Here is a 19,515-nt window from a genome sequence, read left to right on the forward strand (position 1 = left end):
CCAGAAAGAAACAATTAGGGAGTCACAATCAGGATCACATGGGATTTGGCAGCTACAACCTTAAAGGATGGGAGATGATGGAACATGATAATCTGGAGGGCAAAGGAGTGAGGACTACAACCAAGAATCACTTACCAAGCAAAATTAAGGATAATATATCAAAGGAAAAAATTATCATTCAGTGAAATAGAAGAATTTCAAGCGTCTATAAGGAGAAGACCAATCAAAAATTTGACCACCAATATCAAGATTCTAGAGAAGAATTAACAGGTAAAAGGGGAAAAGAAAACATAAGGGATTTGAAAGAGCTAGGCTGTTTACATCCCTACATGGGAAGATGTAACTTGTAACTCTTGAAAATTGTATGACTAACAGAACAGATAGATGGAATATACATAGACAGAGGGTATAGGTATAAGGTGAATTTGAAGAAATGACAAAAAATTAAGGGATAAAAAAAGAGTACAATGGATTCAGAAGGAAGAGAGAACTAGAATGTGTCAGATTATTTCACATGAAGATGTGTGAAAGACCTATTACAGTGAGAGGAAATACGGGAGGGTGGGCAATGGGCAATGCTTGAACCTTTCTCTCATCACTATTAGCTCAGAGAGAATAATATACCCAGTAAGTTGAATATAGAAATCTATCTTAACCAACAGGGAAGTAGGAGGGGAGGAGATTAAGTAAAGGACATGGGGGTGGGGTGTGACAGAAGGAAGGGCAGATAAAGGGAGGTAGTAGAGAGAAGCAAAACTCTGGTGAGGGGGAAAGGATGAAAAGAGAGAGAAGACAAACAGGAGGAAGAATAGGGTGGAGGGAAATGCACAGGTAGTAATCATAACTATGAATGTGAATGGGATGAAACTCTCCCATAAAATGGAAGTGAATAGCTGAGTGGACAAAAAACTAGAATCCTACAATATGTTGCTTACAAGAAACACAACTTAAACAGAGAGACACACACAGAGTAAAGTTTAGGGGCTGGAGCAGAATGTATTGTGCTTTAGCTGAGAAAAAAAGAAGCAGGGGTAGCAACCCTGATCTTAGACAAAGTAAAAGCAAAAATAGACTTAATTAAAAGAGATAAAGCAGGAAACTACATCTTGCTAAAAGGTACCATAGACAATGAAGCAAATTAGAAGAGCAAGGAATAGTCTATCTGTCAGATCTATGAAGAGGGGAAGAATTCATGACCAAACAAGAGATAGAGAGCATTATGAAAGGCAGAATAGACAATTTTGGAAAAGCTATTATACAAACAAAACCAATGTAACGAAGATTAGAAGGAAAGCAGAATTCTGGGAAACAATCTTTACAGCAAGTATCTTTGAAAAAGGCCTCCTTTCTCAAATACACAGAGAACTAAGTCAAAAAATATGAGCTATCCCCAGTTGATAAATGGTTAAAGGATATGAATAGGCAGTTTGCAGATGAAGAAATCAACCTATCTATAGGTATATGAGGAAGTGTTCTAAATCACTGTAAAACAACTCTGAAATACCACCTCACACCTATCAGGTTGGCTAATATGACAAAGAAAGAAAATGATAAATGTTGGAGAGGATGTGAGAAAATTGGGACACTGATGCATTGTTGGCAGAGTTGTGAACTGATCCAACTACTGTGGAGAGCAATTTGGAACTATGCCCAGAGGGTCATAAAACTGTGTATACCCTTTGAGCAGCCAGCAATATCACTATTAGGTCTGTATCCCAAAGAGATTATAAACAAGAGAAAGGACCAACATGTGCAAAAATATTTATAAGAGCCCTATTTATGGTGACAAAATATTGGAAATTGAGGGGAATGGCTGAACAAGCTGTAGTATGTGAATGTAATGGAATACTATTGTGCAATAAGAAATGATAAGCAGGCAGATTTCAGAAAAACCTGGAAAGACTTGTGCAAACTGATGCAAAGTGAAATGAGCAGAACCAGGAAAACATTGTATGCAGTATCAGCAACATTGTGTGATGATCAACTATGAATGGCCCACTCTTCTCAGCAACACAATAATCCAAATCAAGTACAAAGAACTCATGAAGGAAAATGCTATCCATATCCAGATAAAGAACTGATGGACTCTGAATACAGATCAAAACACATATTTTTCATTTACTTAATTCTCTCTCATGTTTTTTTTTTCCTTTTTATCTGTTTCTTCTTCCACAAATGTGACAAACATGGGAATACATTTTACAAGATAGCACATGTATAAACTATGTCAAACTGCCTACCATTTTCAGAAGAGGGGAGGGAAGGGAGGGAGAAAAAAATGGAATTCAAAATCTTGTAAAAATGAATGCTAAAGTTGTTTATTATTTCAAGTAGTTTTATATGAAGGTGATGGAATACTATTGTGCCATAAGAAATGGGGATGATGCAGACTTCATAACAACCTGGAAAAACCTACACGACATAATGCTGAGTGAGCGGAGCAGAGCCAGGAGAACGTTGTGCACAGCCACAGATATATGGATTCCGTGAGGACCAACCCTGACATACTGCACTTTTCTCAGCAACCTAAGGGGCAAGGACAACTCCAGGGGACTCACGATGGAGAATGCTATCTTCATCGAGACAAAGAACTGCGAAGTTTGAATACAGACTGAGGCACACTACATGCTTGCCTTTTCTGCTTCTCTTTTGTTTTTGTTTTTGGGTTTTTTTTTTGGTTCTGTTTCTTCTTTCTCATGATTCATTCCATTGGTCAAAATTCTTCTCCACGACTTGACTAGTGCATAAATTAATTCAATGCGAAGTTATACATGACAGTTTTATGATACTTCATGCCGTCTTGGGGGGGGAGGGGGGAGGGAGGGGAGAAAAACTGGAACTCAAAACTATGTAGAACCGTGTGTGGTAAACTAAAAATAAATAAAGAAATTTATTAAAAAAATGAATGCTAAAAATTTTCTTGATATGTAATTGAGGAAAAACTAAAATACTATTTAAAGCAAAACAAACAAACCCATACAACTTGTTCTGTTGTTCCCCAATTAATGGTCATTCCCTCAATTTCCAATTCTTTGAAAGAGCTGCTACAAATAGTTTTGCATATGTAGATCTTTTTCCTTTTTTTAATCTGTTTGGGATATGGACCTAATAGTGGTATTGCTTGGTCAAAGGGAATGGATGGTTTTAGAGCCCTTTGGGCATAGTTCCAAATTGCTCTACAGAATGGTTAAATCAGTGTATAACACTTCACCAACAGTGTATTAGTGTCTCAATTTTATCACATTCACTCCAACATTTGTCAATTTCCTTTTATGTCATATTAGCCAATCTGATAGATGTAGGATGGTAGATCAGAGTTGTTTTAATCTGCATTTCTCTAAGCAATAGTTATTTAGAGCATTTTTTCTTTCTTTTTTAAAAGATTAATTTATTTATTTTTAGTTTTCAACATTCATTTCCACAAGATTTTGAGTTACAAATTTTCTCCCCATCTCTACCCTCCTCCCACCCCAAGATGGAATGTATTCTGATTGCCCCTTTCCCCACTCTGCCCTCCCATCTATCACCCTACTCCCCTCCCCTCACTTATCCCCTTCCCCCTTACTTTCTTGTAGGGCCAGATAGACTTCCATACCCCATTGTCTGCATGTCTTATTTCCCAGTTGCATGTAAAAACAATTTTTGACATTTGTCTTTAGAACTTTGATTTCTAAATTCTCTCCCTTCTTCCCTCCCCACCCACCATCCTTGAGAAGGCAAGCAATTCAATATAGGTTATATATGTGTCATTATGCAAAACACTTCCATAATAGTCAGGTTGTGAAAGACTAACTATATTTCCCTCCATCCTATCCCATCCCCCATTTATTCAAATTTCTCCTTTGACCCTGTCCCTTTTCAAAAGTATTTGCTTTTGACTACCCTTTCCCTCAATCTGCCTTCTTTAATTCTCCCCCATCCCCTTCCCCCTACTTTTTCTGTAGGGTAAGATACCCAGTTGAGTGTGTATGTTATTTCTTCCTTAAGCTTAATCCGATGAGAGCAAGGTTCATTCATTCTCGTTCACCTATCCCCTCTTCCCTTCCATATAACAGCTTTTTTGCCTCTTTTATGTGAAATAATTTACTCCATTCTATCTCTCCCTTTCTCCTTCTCCCAATGTATTCCTTTCTCACCCCTTAATTTTATTTTTTAGGTATCATCCCTTCATATTCAACTCACTCTCTGCCCTCTGTGTATCTATCTGTCTATCTATCCATCTATCTATCTGTCTATCTATCTATCTAATCTATCTATCTGTATGTATGTATGTATGTATGTATGTATGTATGTATGTATATTCCCTTCAACTACCCTAATACTGAGAAAGGTCTCATGAGTTACAAATATCACCATTCCATGTAGGAATGTAAACAGTTCAACTTTAATAAGTCCCTTATGATTTCTCTTCCCTGTTTACCTTTTCATGCTTCTCTTGAGTCTTGCATTTGAAAGACAAATTTTATATTCAGCTCTGGTCTTTTCATCAAGAATGCTTGAAATCCTCTATTCCACTGAAAATCCATTTTTTTTTGCCCTGAAGTATTATACTCAGTTTTGCTGGGTAGGTCATTCTTGGTTTTAATCCTAGCTCCTTTGACCTCTGGAATATCGTATTCCAAGCCCTTTGATCACTTAAGGTAGAAGTTGCTAGATCTTGTGTTATCCTGATTATGTTTCCACAATACTCAAATTGTTTCTTTCTGGCTGCTTGCAATATTTTCTCCTTGATCTGGGAACTGTGGAATTTGACTACAATATGCCTAGGAGTTTTCCTTTTGGGATCTTTTTCAAGAGGTAAGATGTCTAAGCTCCTTTTTAATTGATCATGACTTTCAGATAGTCCAATAATTTTTAAATTATCTCTCCTGGATCTATTCTCCAGGTTAGTGGTTTTTCCAATGAGATATTTCATGTGTTCTGTTTTTTCATTCTTTTGGTTCTGGTTTATAGTTCCTTGATTTCTCATAAAGTTATTAGCTTCCATTTGCTCCATTCTAATTTTCAAGGAATTATTTTCCTGAGTTGGAGCCATGATAGCAGCCAGAAAGCAGCAACTTGCTTAAGGTCCCCCTCACGTCCCTCCAGACACCTATAAAAATGGCTCTGAACAAATTCTAGAGCTGCAGAACCCATGAAATAGCAAAGGGAAGCAGGGCTCCATCCCAGGACATCCTGGATGGTTGCTGGGAAGGGTCTATCACATGGAGCTGGGAGCTGAGCAGAGCAGAGCCCAGCCTTGGCTGTGTCAGAACCAACCAGACCAGGAGCTGGGTGGAACAGGCATAGCACCCTGAATCAGTGAGCTGTGGCAGTTACCAAACTTCTCAACCCACAAATGACAAAGTCAAAAGAGAAGGTTAGTGGGAAAAACTGCTGGCACAGAGTGAGAGGAGTGCATGGTCGGCCACTGCCCCAGGGGTGGTGGAGGTGGTGCAACTCTGAGGCTGCTTACAGAGCTACAACTGCAGTTGCCTCCAGCCCCAGGCCCACCTGGTGGGAGGAATGAAGTGGCAGATTAGAGCAAGAGTGCAAAACCTGCTTTACCCAACCTGAATCTGGACTGAAATCCTGGTTGGCGATTCTTGGGGGAGAAGGAGCACTGGTGTGGCAGAGCTTTCTGTGTAGAAGTAGCTCTGTAAATAGCAGCACAGCTGCTCAAGCTTGAGACAAAGCACTCTCTACTCTACAAACAGTCTTACCCAGAAAAAAACTCAAGAGTCAAGTAGTTGGATGGGAACATGAACAGGCAGTGAAAATGGTCTCAAATTCAGACTCAGACTTTGGTGACAAAGAAGACCAAAACATACATCAAAAGCATCCAAGGAAAACATGAATTGGTCTCAGGCCATGGAAGAGCTCAAAAAGGATTTGGAAAAGCAAGTAAGAGAAGCAGAAGAAAAATTGGGAAGAGAATTGAGAGTGATGTGAGAAAACCATGAAAAAGAAGTCAATGACTTGTTAAAGGAGACCCAAAAAATACTGAAGAAAATAACACCTTAAAAATAGACTAACTCAAATGGCAAAAGAGCTACAAAAAGCCAAGGCAGAGAAGAATGCCTTGAAAGGCAGAATTAGCCAAATGGAAAAGGAGGTCCAAAAGACCACTGAAGAAAATATTATCTCAAATTTAGATTGGAGCAAGTGGAAGCTATTGACTTTATGAGAAATCAAGATATTATAAAACAGAACCAAAGGAATGACAAAGTGGAAGACAATGTGAAATATCTCATTGGAAAAACCACTGACCCAGAAAATAGGTCCAGGAGAGACAATTTAAAAATTATTGGACTATCTGAAAGCCATGATCAAAAAAAAAGCCTAGATAGCATCTTTCAAGAAATTATCAAGGAAAATTGCCCTAACATTCTAGAGCCAGAGGGTAAAATAGAAATTGAAAGAATCCACCGATCACCTCTTGACAAAGATCCCAAAAAGAAAACTCCTAGGATTATTGTCTCCAAATTCCAGAGCCCCCAGCTCAAGGAGGAAATACTGCCAGCAGCCAGAAAGAAACAATTTGAGTATTGTGAAAACACAATCAGGATAATACAAGATCTAGCAACTTCTACATCAAGGGATCAAAAGGCCTGGAATATGATATTCTGGAGGTCAGTAGAGCTGGGATTAAAACCAAGAATCACCTACCCAGCAAAATTGAGTATAATGCGCCAAGGCAAAATATGGATTTTCAATAAAATAGAGGACTTTCAAGATTTCTCGGTGAAAAGACCAGAGCTGAATAGAAAATTTGACTTTCAAACCCAAGAATCAAGGGAAGCATGAAAAGGTAAACAAGAAAGAGAAATCATAAGGGACTTACTAAAGTTGAACTGTTTTGTTTACACTGCTACATGGAAAAAGGATGTGTGTAATTCATGAGAGCTCATTATTAGGATAGCTGAATGGAATATACATGTGTTTATATATAAATATATATATGTGTATATATATATATATATGTGTGTGTGTGTGTGTGTGTGTAGTATTTGGGTAGCTGAAGGGAATATACATGTGTGTATATATATATATATATATATGTGTGTGTGTGTGTGTGTTTGTATGTATGTATGCATAGATATATAGACAGAGGGCACAGGGTGAGTTGAATATGAAGGGATGATATCTAAAAAAATAAAATTAAATTAAGGGATGAAAAAGGAATATACTGAGAGAAGGAGAAAGGAAGAGATAGAATGGGGTAAATTGTCTCACATAAAAGTGACAAGAAAAAGCAGTTCTGTGGGAAGGGAAGAGGCGGCAGGTGAGGGGGAATCATTGAATATTACTCTCATCAGATTTGACTTAAGGAGGAAATAACATACACACTCAGTGGGGTATCTTACCCCGCAGGAAAGAAGGATGAAGGGGATAAACAAGGGCGGAAGATAGAAGGGAGGGCAGATAGGGGGAGGAGGTAATCAAAAGCAAACACTTTTGAAAAGGGACAGGGTTAAGGGAGAAAACTGAATAAAGGGGGACAGGATAGGAGGGAGCAAAATATAGTCTTTCACAATATAAGTATTGTGGAAGGGTTTTACATAATGATACATGTGTGGCCTATGTTGCATTACTTGCCTTCTTAGGGAGGGTGGGTGGGGAGGGAATAGGGAAGAGAATTTGGAACTCAAAGTTTTAAAAGCAAATGTTCAAAAAAAAAAGGTGTTTTTTCATGCAACTAGGAAATAAGATATACAGGCAATGGGGCATAGAAATCTATCTTGCCCTACAGGAAAGTAAGGGAAAAGGGGATGGGGGAGTGGGATGACTGAAGAGAGGGCTGACTGGGCAATGGGGCCATCAGAATACATATCACCTTGGAGTGGGGGGGAGGGTAGAAATGGAGAGAAAATTTGTAGTTCAAAATCTTGTGGAAATCAATGCTGAGAACCAAAAATATTAAATAAAAAAATGTAGATACAGGAATTATTTTCTTCAGTGAGCTTTTGCACCTGCTTTTCCATTTGGCTAATTCTGCTTTTTAAGGCATTTTCCTCATTGGATTTTTGGACCTCTTTTGCCATTTGGGTTAGTCTATTTTTTAAGGTGTTATTTTATTCAGTATTTTGGGGGGAGTCTAGCACACTGTTGACTCATTTTTCATGATTTTCTTGCTCTCATTTCTCTTCCCAATTTTTCCTCTACTTCTCTTACTTGATTTTCAAAATTCTTTTTGAGCTCCTCCATGGCCTGAGACCAATTCATATTTTTCTTGGAGGCTTTTGTTGTAGGAACTTTGACTTTGTTGTCTTCTTCTACCTCCATATTTTGATCTTCTTTGTCACCAAAATTAAGATTCTATAGTCTGAGTTTTTTTTTTTCAAAGAAAAAGACAAAGTTTATTGAGGATTCACCATAATGGGTTGTCTTAAATCCCACCCTTTGTGGTGCTTGTTTTCACAAGCAGGCCAGATTCAGTCTGTGCTAGATTGAATCTGAGTGCCTTCATGGAGGCAAGATGGAGATTATATACAGAAAGATTGTGGGAGGGATTGAGGGGTGGTCTGGGGTGACTAGAGGAGGGGTTCACGGAGGGTCTTGAGGAGGAGTCCAAGGACGAGCCTGATGGTACTGGGGTTACCAGAGGTCAAGACTCCAGGAAACAAGAGAATGGGATTTTGGTAGGATTAAGAGTTGGAAGCAGCTGGGCTAGGCCAGGCAGAGATTTGGGCCTAGTGATAAGGAAAAGTTTATGGCCTCAGGGGAGGGCCAGATCTAGTGGGAAGATTCAAGGAGAGTTCAGGGGGGCTCCCAGAGACTGTAGCCCATCAGCTTCAAGGGGGTTCCCAGAGACTGTACCCTCATCATTCCCCCCTCAAACAAATGAGACCCAAATTCTTTTGGGGCCCAAGGGGGTTCCCACAGTCTAAACCCCATCATTCCCCCCTCAAACAAATGGGACCCAAATTTTGGGGGGTAAAGGGTGAAGGTCTCAGCTTTTGAAATTTCTTCCTGCTGGCAAAGGGCATAGAGCTGCCCCTGCCTTGATGGGTCCAGTTCCAGTTCAAGGGGTACATAGTCTGAGAAGTCATCTGGAAGTTGATGGCTTGGAGCCTGGAGGAGACAAACCTGGCAAGGAGGGTAAGCAAACAAGCACCAAACAGGCAGTATAAGAGTATAGAAAAAGGACAGTTTCCCTGGTGTAAAAGACAGTTTCCTTGGAGGGAATTAAAGATGACTATTTCGTACCCAGCTCCCCAATCACTTGTTCTGTGTGCCACATTGCTTCGGGGTTCAGACGTGTGTGGCACACCTGAAAAATTAGGTCAGCAGTATCTAAGAGCAAGGCTTGATATTCAGTGAGCCTGTGGTTAGCCAGCTGTGTTGTTTGTTTTTGGTTTTTGTTTATGTTGGGCTTTTATTTTTTGGTGCTGTTTGCTCATTTTCCAAGCTAATTACTAGACTTTTTAGCTCTTTGCCGAGGTGGAACTCTGCTTCCAGAGTGGAGAGTGTTCTGTCCCAAGCTTCAGGGGTTTTGCACTCACAACAGCACTTCTCTCCCCACGAAGAACACTAACTAGGACTGCAACCGAGATCCAAGCAGGGCAAAGCAAGAGAATCCTGCCACGGTGTCAGCAAAGAAATCCCTGAAGTCCCGCTTTGATCAACCACTTGATTCCCCACAAAGTCTGTGGGCTTGGAGCTCTGTAAGCCCCTGCTGCTGCTGCTGCTGCCACCTCCACCACCCCTGGGCTGAGGCTAGACAGTACCCTTCTCTCACTCAAGTCCAACAGAGTTTTCCCACTGACCTGCTAAGCTGTCTTTGGCATTTGTGGGTTCAGAAGTCTGGAAACCACCTCCACAGCTCAGTGATTCAGTGCCCTGAGGCACTGCCTGGTCTGCTCAGGCCTGGTCTGTCCTAACAAGGCCATGCTGGGCTGTGCTCTGCTTCCAGCATGGTGTGATGGACCCTTCCCAGCAACCATTCAGGCCATCTTGGGCTGGAGAATTGTCTCTCTCTGTCATTTCATGGGTTCTGTAGCTCTAGAATTTGTTTAGAGTCATTTTTCCAGGTGTTTGGAGGGATTTGTGGGAGAGCTGAAGCAAGTCTCTGTTTTCACATTGCCATATTGGATCTGCCCCTCTAGAATATTTTTAATATGTCTGTAGATAGCTTCAATTGCTTTGTCTGAAAGCAAAAATTTTACCTGTTCATACCTTTTGACCATTTATCAATTGAGGAATGGCTCTTACTTCTAGAAGTTTGACTCAGTTCCCTACATATTTGAGAAATGAGGTGTTTATCAGAGAAATTTGCTGTAAATTTTTTTCACAGTTATGATTACTAACTATATTTCTCTCCATCCTCTTTTCCCCATTTATCCTACTCTGTCTCTGTCTCAGTCTCTGTTGGCCTCAGTCTAGGTCTCAAGCTCAGTCTTTCTCTCTCTCTCTCTCTCTCTCTCTCTCTCTCTCTCTCTCTCTCTCTCTCCACCCTGTCCATTCTCAAAAGTGTTTTGCTTCTGACTTTTACCTCCCCCAATCCATCCTCCCTTCTATCAACCCCATCCCCACTTATTCCCTTTCCCTTCTACTTTCTTATATGGCAAGATATATTTCTATACCCAACTGATATATGTTATTCCCTTTTTGAGCTAATTCTAATGAGAGTAAGGTTCATTTACCCCCGCCCAGGGGTTCTGGAATTTGCTTATAATGCTCCTGGGAGTTTTCGTTTTGAAATCTCTCTCAGGTAGCGATTGGTGGATTCTTTTAATTTCTAATTTACACTCTGGCTCTAGAATAACAGGACTGTTTTCCTGGATAATTTATTGAAAGATGATGTCCAGGCTCTTTTTTAACAATGGCTTTTAGGTAGTCCAATAATTTTTAAATTAGCTCTCCAGGATCTATTTTCCAGGTAAGTAGTTTTTTTCAATAAGATATTTCACATTTTCTATTTTTCTCATTCTTTTGATTGCATTTTATTATTTCTTGATGCCTCATGGAATCATTAGGTTCCACTTGCCCAATTCTAATTGTTAAGGAGTTCTTCTCTTCAGTGAATTTTTGTATATCTTTTTCCATTTGGCCAATTTGCTTTTCAAGGCATTCTTCCTTCATTGGATTTTTGTGCTTCTTTTACCATTTGATTGATTCTGGTTTTTAGGTGTTATTTTCTTCAGTATTTTTTGTGCCTCCTTTACCAAACTGTTGACTCTTTTTCATGATTTTCTTGAATTGCTCTCATTTCTTTTTCCAATTTTTCCTCTACCTCTCTTACTTGATTTTTAAAATCCATTTTGAGTGCATTCATTGCCTGAGATCAATTCACATTTTTCTTTAAGGCTTTGGATATAGCAGTTTTGACTTTGTTGTCTTCTTCTAAGTTTGTGTTCTGATCTTTCCTGTCACCATATTAACTTTATATAGTGAAGATCTTTTCCTGTTGTTTGCTCATTTTTCCAGCTTTGTTCTTGACTCTTAACTCTATGTTAAAATGGGGCCAGAGTGGAGGGGACACTGTCTCAACCTTCAGGTTTTTTTGTGCAACTGTTTTCAGAGATAATTCTGGGGACTTGTAAGTTTTTGGTTCTTCCAAGGTGGTATGATATAGGGAGAGGTGTGTTTACTACTCTCCTGGCCTATGCTCTGGTTTGTGAGCTATCACAAATACCCTTTTCTACCCTGGAATTGTGATCAGGGTCCCAGATCCACAGCAGACACAAACTATTGTGCTAGTGCTCCTCCTCACCCTGGGACTGAGACCCAGTCTTATGACTCATATACATGTACGGGTAATGCAACAGAATCCTTCCCCTGGGTCCGGCAAAGGGACCCCTGTAATCTCCTTTCAACCAGTTGTCTGTCCCCATGACTGTCTGTCTGGGTGCTGAGAGGTCTGGAAACCACCACTGATACCACTGACTCAGTCACCTCCAAGGCCATGGTTTGCTGAGCCATGACTTGCTCTGGACTGTGTTCCACCCTCACCTCAATGCAACAGACCTTTCCTGCTGACCTTCTAAGTTTTTGGGAGGCTGGAAAATTATTTCACCCTGTCCTTTTGTGGGTTCTGCCACTCCAGAATTTGTTTTGAGGTGTTATTTGGAGGGACAGCTCAGGCAAGCCCCTGCCTTTTATTTGTCATCTTGGCTCTGTTTATGTGAGTGTTCTGAAGAAATATTTGAGCCTGGTACCATTTTCCCTACAGTTTTATATCCACAAGTACCAAACTACCCAACTATAGATGATGTCAACAATCCATATTGAGGTTTGACCTCTTCTGAGACACCATAATAGTACGTCTCGTTAATACTTCACATAAGTATTACTAGGTCCCAAAAGAGTAGCAGCTCTCATGTATCACTTTAATCTGTAAGAAAGGGGATAAGAATCTGCCCTCCCACTGGAGACCCATATCCATAGGTAACATCATGGCCGAGAGCTATGTTTTGGGTCTATGAAAAGACTAGAGAATTAGGGTGATAGGAATGGATGCCTCTGCAGGTGCCAGGAGAGATTCATGCCAACTAGTGGCTACTGTGAACATGCTTTCCTGCTGTATTCTGTCTTGGATGATGCCAAACATACAAAAGAATATGTGGGGTAGCCCAGTTGAATTTAGGGAAATTGAGACCTAGAGAATTTAAATGATTTTCCTAAGGTCACACAGGCAATAAGAGGTTTGAATGCAGCTTTTTTGACACCAAATCCATTAGAGTTTATACTTTATCATGCTACCTCCATTCATTAGGGGACAGATTGATAATACCCACTACTTCAGAAAAACAGAGAATATCACAACATAAACAAAATTAGTAAGTAAATTATACTTTCACATAACAATAATTCTTTACCCCCAAATGAAGCTAGACACTTTGATTTTTTTCAATTGTAATTTCCAATGATTCTAATACTAAGTAGCAAATAGGAAGTCTAATAGAACTTGGAGCACAAAATAAATACCTATTAAAAGAAATAAATGTATAGGTAATAGGCCTGTGGCTTTAAGATATTAAATTTATTGATGCAGAAGAGGATACCTGAATTTCTTTAAAATGGTATCCTTATATCAAAAACACAGTGGGTAGTACAGTGTAGAAAATTTTAATAATATTTTCTCTATAGCAAGAACATCTCTCCGCAACCAAAACTTTTTTTTCTTTTCTTTTTTGATCTGTGTAAAAAATGAGTATCATTTTCAAGACCTCCACGTTCTAAGAAAATTTAAAGTATCTCAAATTTAGAAATTTTGCAGCACTCTTAAAAATATACAAAATATGTCAAATGTGACTGTTCTGTTATACTCTTACACAGAACTCATTTTTCCCCCTCAAAGGGTGGGCTACATTTGTATGCCTGAGCAAAGACCTAGGATCTTAAAACTAGGAAAGAGATACTCAGAGGGAGGAGCTAGTTCTGAGCTCCCAAAGAGTATTTTAGAAGCTTATATTCATTCCTCGAGGGTGAAAGGACCAGCTCTTGTTCAATATGTAGGAAAAGGAGAAGAGAAATGGGATTGGTTTGTTAAGGCTGTCACTAAGATTAGAGCTTCCAGAAGATGCTGTTCTAACATCAAGTCAATTTCTTGCTAAAACTCACTCTCATTTTAAATGGGAAAAAAGATTAGAGTAGTGAGAGCTTGGGGAAAAAATACAAAACTGACTGGTGGGTAAGCTATCTTTTTTAAAGGAAAAATTCTCCTAACCTTAGGAACTAAAGGATAGCTTAATAACAGTAGTGAAAGAGATTAAGGCTATAGGGAAAAAATTAAGAGATGGAAGAAAAGAAAATTTGGTCCCAAGATAATAGTAGTGGTCTTGATCATTAAAGAAAAAGATACTTAAAGTATTTACTTACACCTATAGTTTTGAAAGAGAGAAGTTTACAAACAACCTGAAGTAGAAGTTTTAAAACTAAGTTTTGTCACCTTCCATTTTTCATTACTAAGGGACTGCTAATATCAAAATTATGGAGGAATCAGTTATTTGTGATAGGGGATAAGGAGTAGACGTATGATTTCATTGGCCTAGTGAGGAAAGCCCCTCTACCAAAGCAGATCAGAACCTGTTTCTGAAATTTAAAGTCCTAGAGAATTTCCTAAAACACTGAGTTTCATCCACTTGATGAAGGTCACATGACCAGTATATGTCACTTGAATCAAGATCTTCCTGGCTACAAGGCCATCTTTCTACCCACTGTTCCACACTGTCTGTGGTAGGATGTGGAAAATTAATTTCAGCATTAAAATTAACTATTCTCCCATATTTCTTACTTATCCTCTCAATATCTTGTGCATCAATCTTTCCACCTAACCAAGAGCGGCGCATACAAATAAAATATGACAACAGATAGAGCATTTTGGAAGCTCAGCATCTCACTTCAACCTGATTGCTTCCAACTTCTACTACTTTCAACAAATATTGTACACACACAAAGATATATATATATGTATATATAATATATATATATAAATGTACACATATTTATATATACACCCATATATGTGTATACATGTAAATCTACTCATAATCATATCTGTCTCCTCAATTTATCTCATCAAATTATATTATATAAGCCTTTCTCTTCATATTATCAGCCGATACCGACATTGATATAAATGATGATAGTACAGATGATATGGTGTGTGTGTGTATATATATATGTGTATATATATGTATATATATATAATATGTGTGTATGTATATACATATATAATATACACATATGTGTGTATATTAAGGGAGAAGGAGAGAGAGTGGGAGAGGTAGAGGGGAAAGAGAAGGAGAATGGGGAGTGGGAGTGAGAAGGAAGAGAAGAAAAGGAGAGGAGAGGGGGAAAAGGGGAGAGAGAGAGAGAGACAGAGAGAGAGAGGCGGAGAGAGAGAGAGAGAGAGAGAGAGAGAGAGAGAGAGAGAGAGAGAGAGAGAGAGAGAGAGAGAGAGAGAGAATATGAATTTATAGAAAGCGCTGGAGTTGAAATGCAAGCAAGCAAAACAGTCCCTACCCTCAAGATAATTATATTCTAATGGGGGAAAGCAACACATAAAAAGAAGCTTATAGGTGGAAGTGGGGAATAAGGGTAAGGTAATGCTGTGGGAAAGGGGGATTCCAGAGAAAGTCTCGGTGCAAGTTAGATGAAGTGTGCCTAGGCCCCTTCCTAAAATGTTGATTTGAGGTAGGGAGTCAAGAAAGAGCAGAGGAAGGACCCATGGTGGAGGTTTCTCATGGTGGCTGAACAATGAGCCTGAGGTGGACAGTTACAGCCTTGGAGACAAGTTTGTTTAATGGTTTCATGTTTTAAGTACCAAATTCCCAGGAGAGTATAATGATATTTTAAACTACTGCTGTTTATTTATTTACTTTTTGTCAATGTGTGGTTTCAAGTCTTCAGTGTTTTTTAGCTTTCTTTTTGTACGGGAGAAATAAATAACTTTCCTATGCCTGATTTACATTGTACTTGGAATACCTTTCTGCTCCCTTTTTTTGAGAAGACCTTAGATATGAGCCAAAATTAAACTTTAAGTAGCTTTCTCTGGGCTCTTAGCAGGTATTTCTTACAAATAAAATTCAAAAATATGCATACACACATATGTATGTATTATTAATGCTAGTCCTTTGTATAGTACCTTGCTCATAGTAGGTACTTAGCAAATATTTGTTGAATTGAATTGTTATTTGGAATCTACATACCTTAGATTGCTACTTTGTTTTGTTTCTGTGTTAAGTGCTTATACACAAATGCAAATGTCCACACATATGTAGGTTTTAATTCACTATGCTAAAACAATGCATAACATTTTACTAATAAAGAATTTGACTAAATGAGTTAATATTTAGTATATGATGTTTCGCTAGCAATCATTGTTGTCTGTTTATGGTTATGCCTTTATTATGACCAACATCTAGATAAATATGGAAATATCAAGTAAAAATATGGCAACTTCCAAATATCTAGATATTTTGGATACTATAAATCAAAATCCTGGAATTTTGTATGGTTTTTTTCAGTTTTACACCAGATGTTTGTTACCTTTTAGAAAAAGCCTTAGTTTCTCTAAAGCTATGATTTGATCTGTTTAGAACAAAAACTAATTTGTCCACTCAGTTAATGAATTAACTAAGAAATGACAACTTTATTACCATTTGTTGACATTATGCTATCCATCAATTAGTTATTATTATAAAAACTAATCATTGTTATATAATGGAATACAAATTATCTATAAATTATAAGTAATATAATTATGATTATGCAAAAGGGAATAAAACAAGCTAGTTCAGTACAATAACTATTTATTAAATGCCTACTAAGTACAAAGAAATGGAATAGGTGCTGAGGATACAAAGGTGAAAATAAGGTAGTCCCTCATGGGGATCTTTTATTTTACTAGTAGAATGGTGACACAACATCAGCATCATTTATCTCCAGATAAATAAGTATAAGGAAACAGCATTAACACCTGAGGGCATCAGTACAACTTCTCAAAGCCGGTGTCATCTCATCTGACTCTTGAAGAAAGCTAAGGATTCCAAGATGAGGTAACACATAACAAGCTATATACGTACACAAACCCTTCTCTTGGTTTTGCTTACCTCATTCTGCATCAATTTCTACTTTCCAGAATTCTCTGAAATTGTCTCTTTCATCATTTCTTATGGCACAATAATATTCCCTCCTATTCACATACCACAATTTGTTCAGCTATTCCCCAATTGATTGGAACTCCCCCTCCCACCATAGTTTCAATCCTTTTTCCCACCCCTCTTATTGAATCGATCATCAGCAAACATTTATTAAGCGCTTACTACATGCCAGGCACTATACTAAGCTCTGGAGATAAGAAAAGAGGCAAAAGACAGTCCCCTGCCCTCGAGAAGCTTACAACTTGCAAACAAATATAGACAGAGCAAACTATATACAGCATTTCCTATTTAGGAAATAATTAAGAGAGGGAAGGTACTGGAATTGAGAGGGGCTGGAGAAGGCTTCCTCTAGAAGGGGAGATTTTAGTTGGGACTTAAAGGAAACCAGGGAGGTCAGTAGTCAGAGAAGAGGAGGGACAGAATTTCAGGCATGGGGAGACAGGCAGAGAGAATGCCTGGCACTGAGAGGTGGAGGTCAGTATCACTGGATAGAAGAGTATGTACAGGGAGTAAGGTGTAATACTCCATCATCTTTAGCTCCTCGTGGTCATTGTCGTCGTCGTCGTCGTCCTCCTCCTCCTCTTTCTCCTCTTCCTCCTCCTCCTCCTCCTCCTTCTCCTCCTCTTTCTCCTCCTTCTCCACCTCCTCATCCTCCTTTTTATGTCTCCTTCTCCCTCCCTCTCTTTCTCATCCTCCCATCTGGAACAGAAGGAATCTCTACCAGGAGCATCAAAGGGTCAGAACAGGTCTCAATAGCAGCCCATCTCTGTGGGAAGTACTCCAGCCCAACCCTCCACTATTGTTCTTCCCATATCTAGGCAGAGAATAAGTAAAATTGGCAAGAGTTTTAAAAGCAATTACTGAGGGTCTAAGCCCTGTATTAGATCTTGTAGTTAACTCTCGGAGAGTGCTTTGCCGCCCCCGCCCCCCCCCAAAATACAGTGTCTTACTTGGAAACAGGAAAATAGTTTAAATCCTGTCTCAGACATTTATTAACTGTGTGACTAAGCAAGTCACTCAACCTTCCTCAGCCTTAGTTTCCTCATTTGTAAAATGAAGATAATAGTAGTATCTCCCTCACAGAGTTGTTGAGTGGATCAAATGAAATTTTTAAGTGCCTTGCAAATCTTAAAGTACTACAATAAATGCTACCTATTATTTATGTTATTTTCTGGCTTCCCAATTCTTTTGATCAATCTCCATTTTTTACTATCCATTCTACCTCCTTTTCTGCCCTTCAGTTTCTAATTTAGTGAAGTAAGACAAAATGAACAGTAGAATAAAGTTGCATTGGTGTTTTGTGGGCATAGTCTGAGCCTCTTCCTTCCCTAAGCCTATTAACCCAGAGCATAATATAGTCTTCTTTATTTTTTTTCTTAGGTTACAAAATTCAGTTCCCAAAAATGTTCCCTGACCTGTTCTTATATAAATTTTCTACTCTCTGCTCCATTTCCATTTACTATGACTTCTGACTTATAAAATATTTTTATTTGGGACCTTGTGTCTGTAAAGGACATCACTAAAGTCATGTTCACAGAAGAAATGTTAATTCCCTGTGTTTTACATGATTATACCTATATAACCTATATGAAATTACTTACTATCTTAAAGAGGGGGGAAGGAAAGGAGGGAGGGAGAAAATTTGGAACTCAAAATTCTATTTAAAAAATGAATGTTAAAATTGTCTTTACATGTAATTGGAAAAAAATAAAATGCTAAAAAAGAAAAAAAATTCCCTCTCTCATCCCACTCCCCACTCCTTCTCTCATGATCATACACTTAGCCAGTATTAACAGAAAACACAAATTAAGTATCAAAAGTCAATGTAAAAATCAAGAAATCTAAAAGCAATCTGTTAAATTTCACTTTTTTGTTTCTGAAAACCTAGAGAAAATGCTAAATGTTTATGAAAGGGAAACAACGTTAGAAAGGAAATGAACAGAATTTTAAGGTTTCAAGTAAAATAGCCAGCGAGATCTAAAAGTGATGGCAAAATGGTCAAAAGGTAGTTGACAGTGATGCTAATGGGAAATGAGCATAAGAATGAGCTTCCCTTGCACATTAAATGTAAAAATCCAGAGATGAGATGGCAAGAGAAAGATGAGAAAAATCATTCTAGAGAATAAATATGTAACTTAAACAATAATATCTCAGACTCTTACATGAAAATAAGAAAATAATATGAATTTTAAACTAGCATTTGGACTTGTCCCATTTAATGCACAGTGGAGATATTTTTGGCATGCTATTTAAAATATTTTCCTATCAGCTTATCACTCCAAAATGTAGTGAAAACAGACACATCTGCAATTTGCATTCTGATGCAAAGGGGAGAAAATGGTAAAGTAAGCTACTTTACCTTATATTTAAAAAATCTTGTTAGCTTTTAATTTATGTAAGATTTGGTTTTAAGGGAATATTCTTTAAAAATTGTGTAAAACTCTACCCAGCTGTGGGCTGATGGGCAAAGTGTTTAAGAATGCTGAAGATAGGTCTACACAGATGTCATGAGTGAAAACTAAAATAAAAAAAATGCACAGATTAATGTAATTTTAAGACTAGACTTTTTGTAGTAGCAAAGAGCTAGAAACAAAGTAGGTGCTCATAGATTGGAAAAAGGCTAAGCAAATGGGGGTACATGAATGTAATGAAATCTAATTGTGTTTTAATAACTATTGAATATAAAGAATCCAGAGAATCATAGGACATATGAAGTAATATAGGGTAAAAGAAGTAGAACCAAGAAAGCAATATACACAATGGCTACAAAAATATAAAATGAAGGAACAAAAAATGAAATTGAATTTGGAAGAAGTATAATGAAAGGCCAAAAAACTTGGACCTAGAGAAGTGTTCGGTAAATGTATCCCTCCTTTTGAAAGGTGGCACCCAACAGGTAAGGACTATTGGTTACACTACCAGATTT

Source organism: Trichosurus vulpecula, chromosome 8, assembly GCF_011100635.1.
Source record: "Trichosurus vulpecula isolate mTriVul1 chromosome 8, mTriVul1.pri, whole genome shotgun sequence".
NCBI classification, from domain to species: Eukaryota; Metazoa; Chordata; class Mammalia; order Diprotodontia; family Phalangeridae; genus Trichosurus; species Trichosurus vulpecula.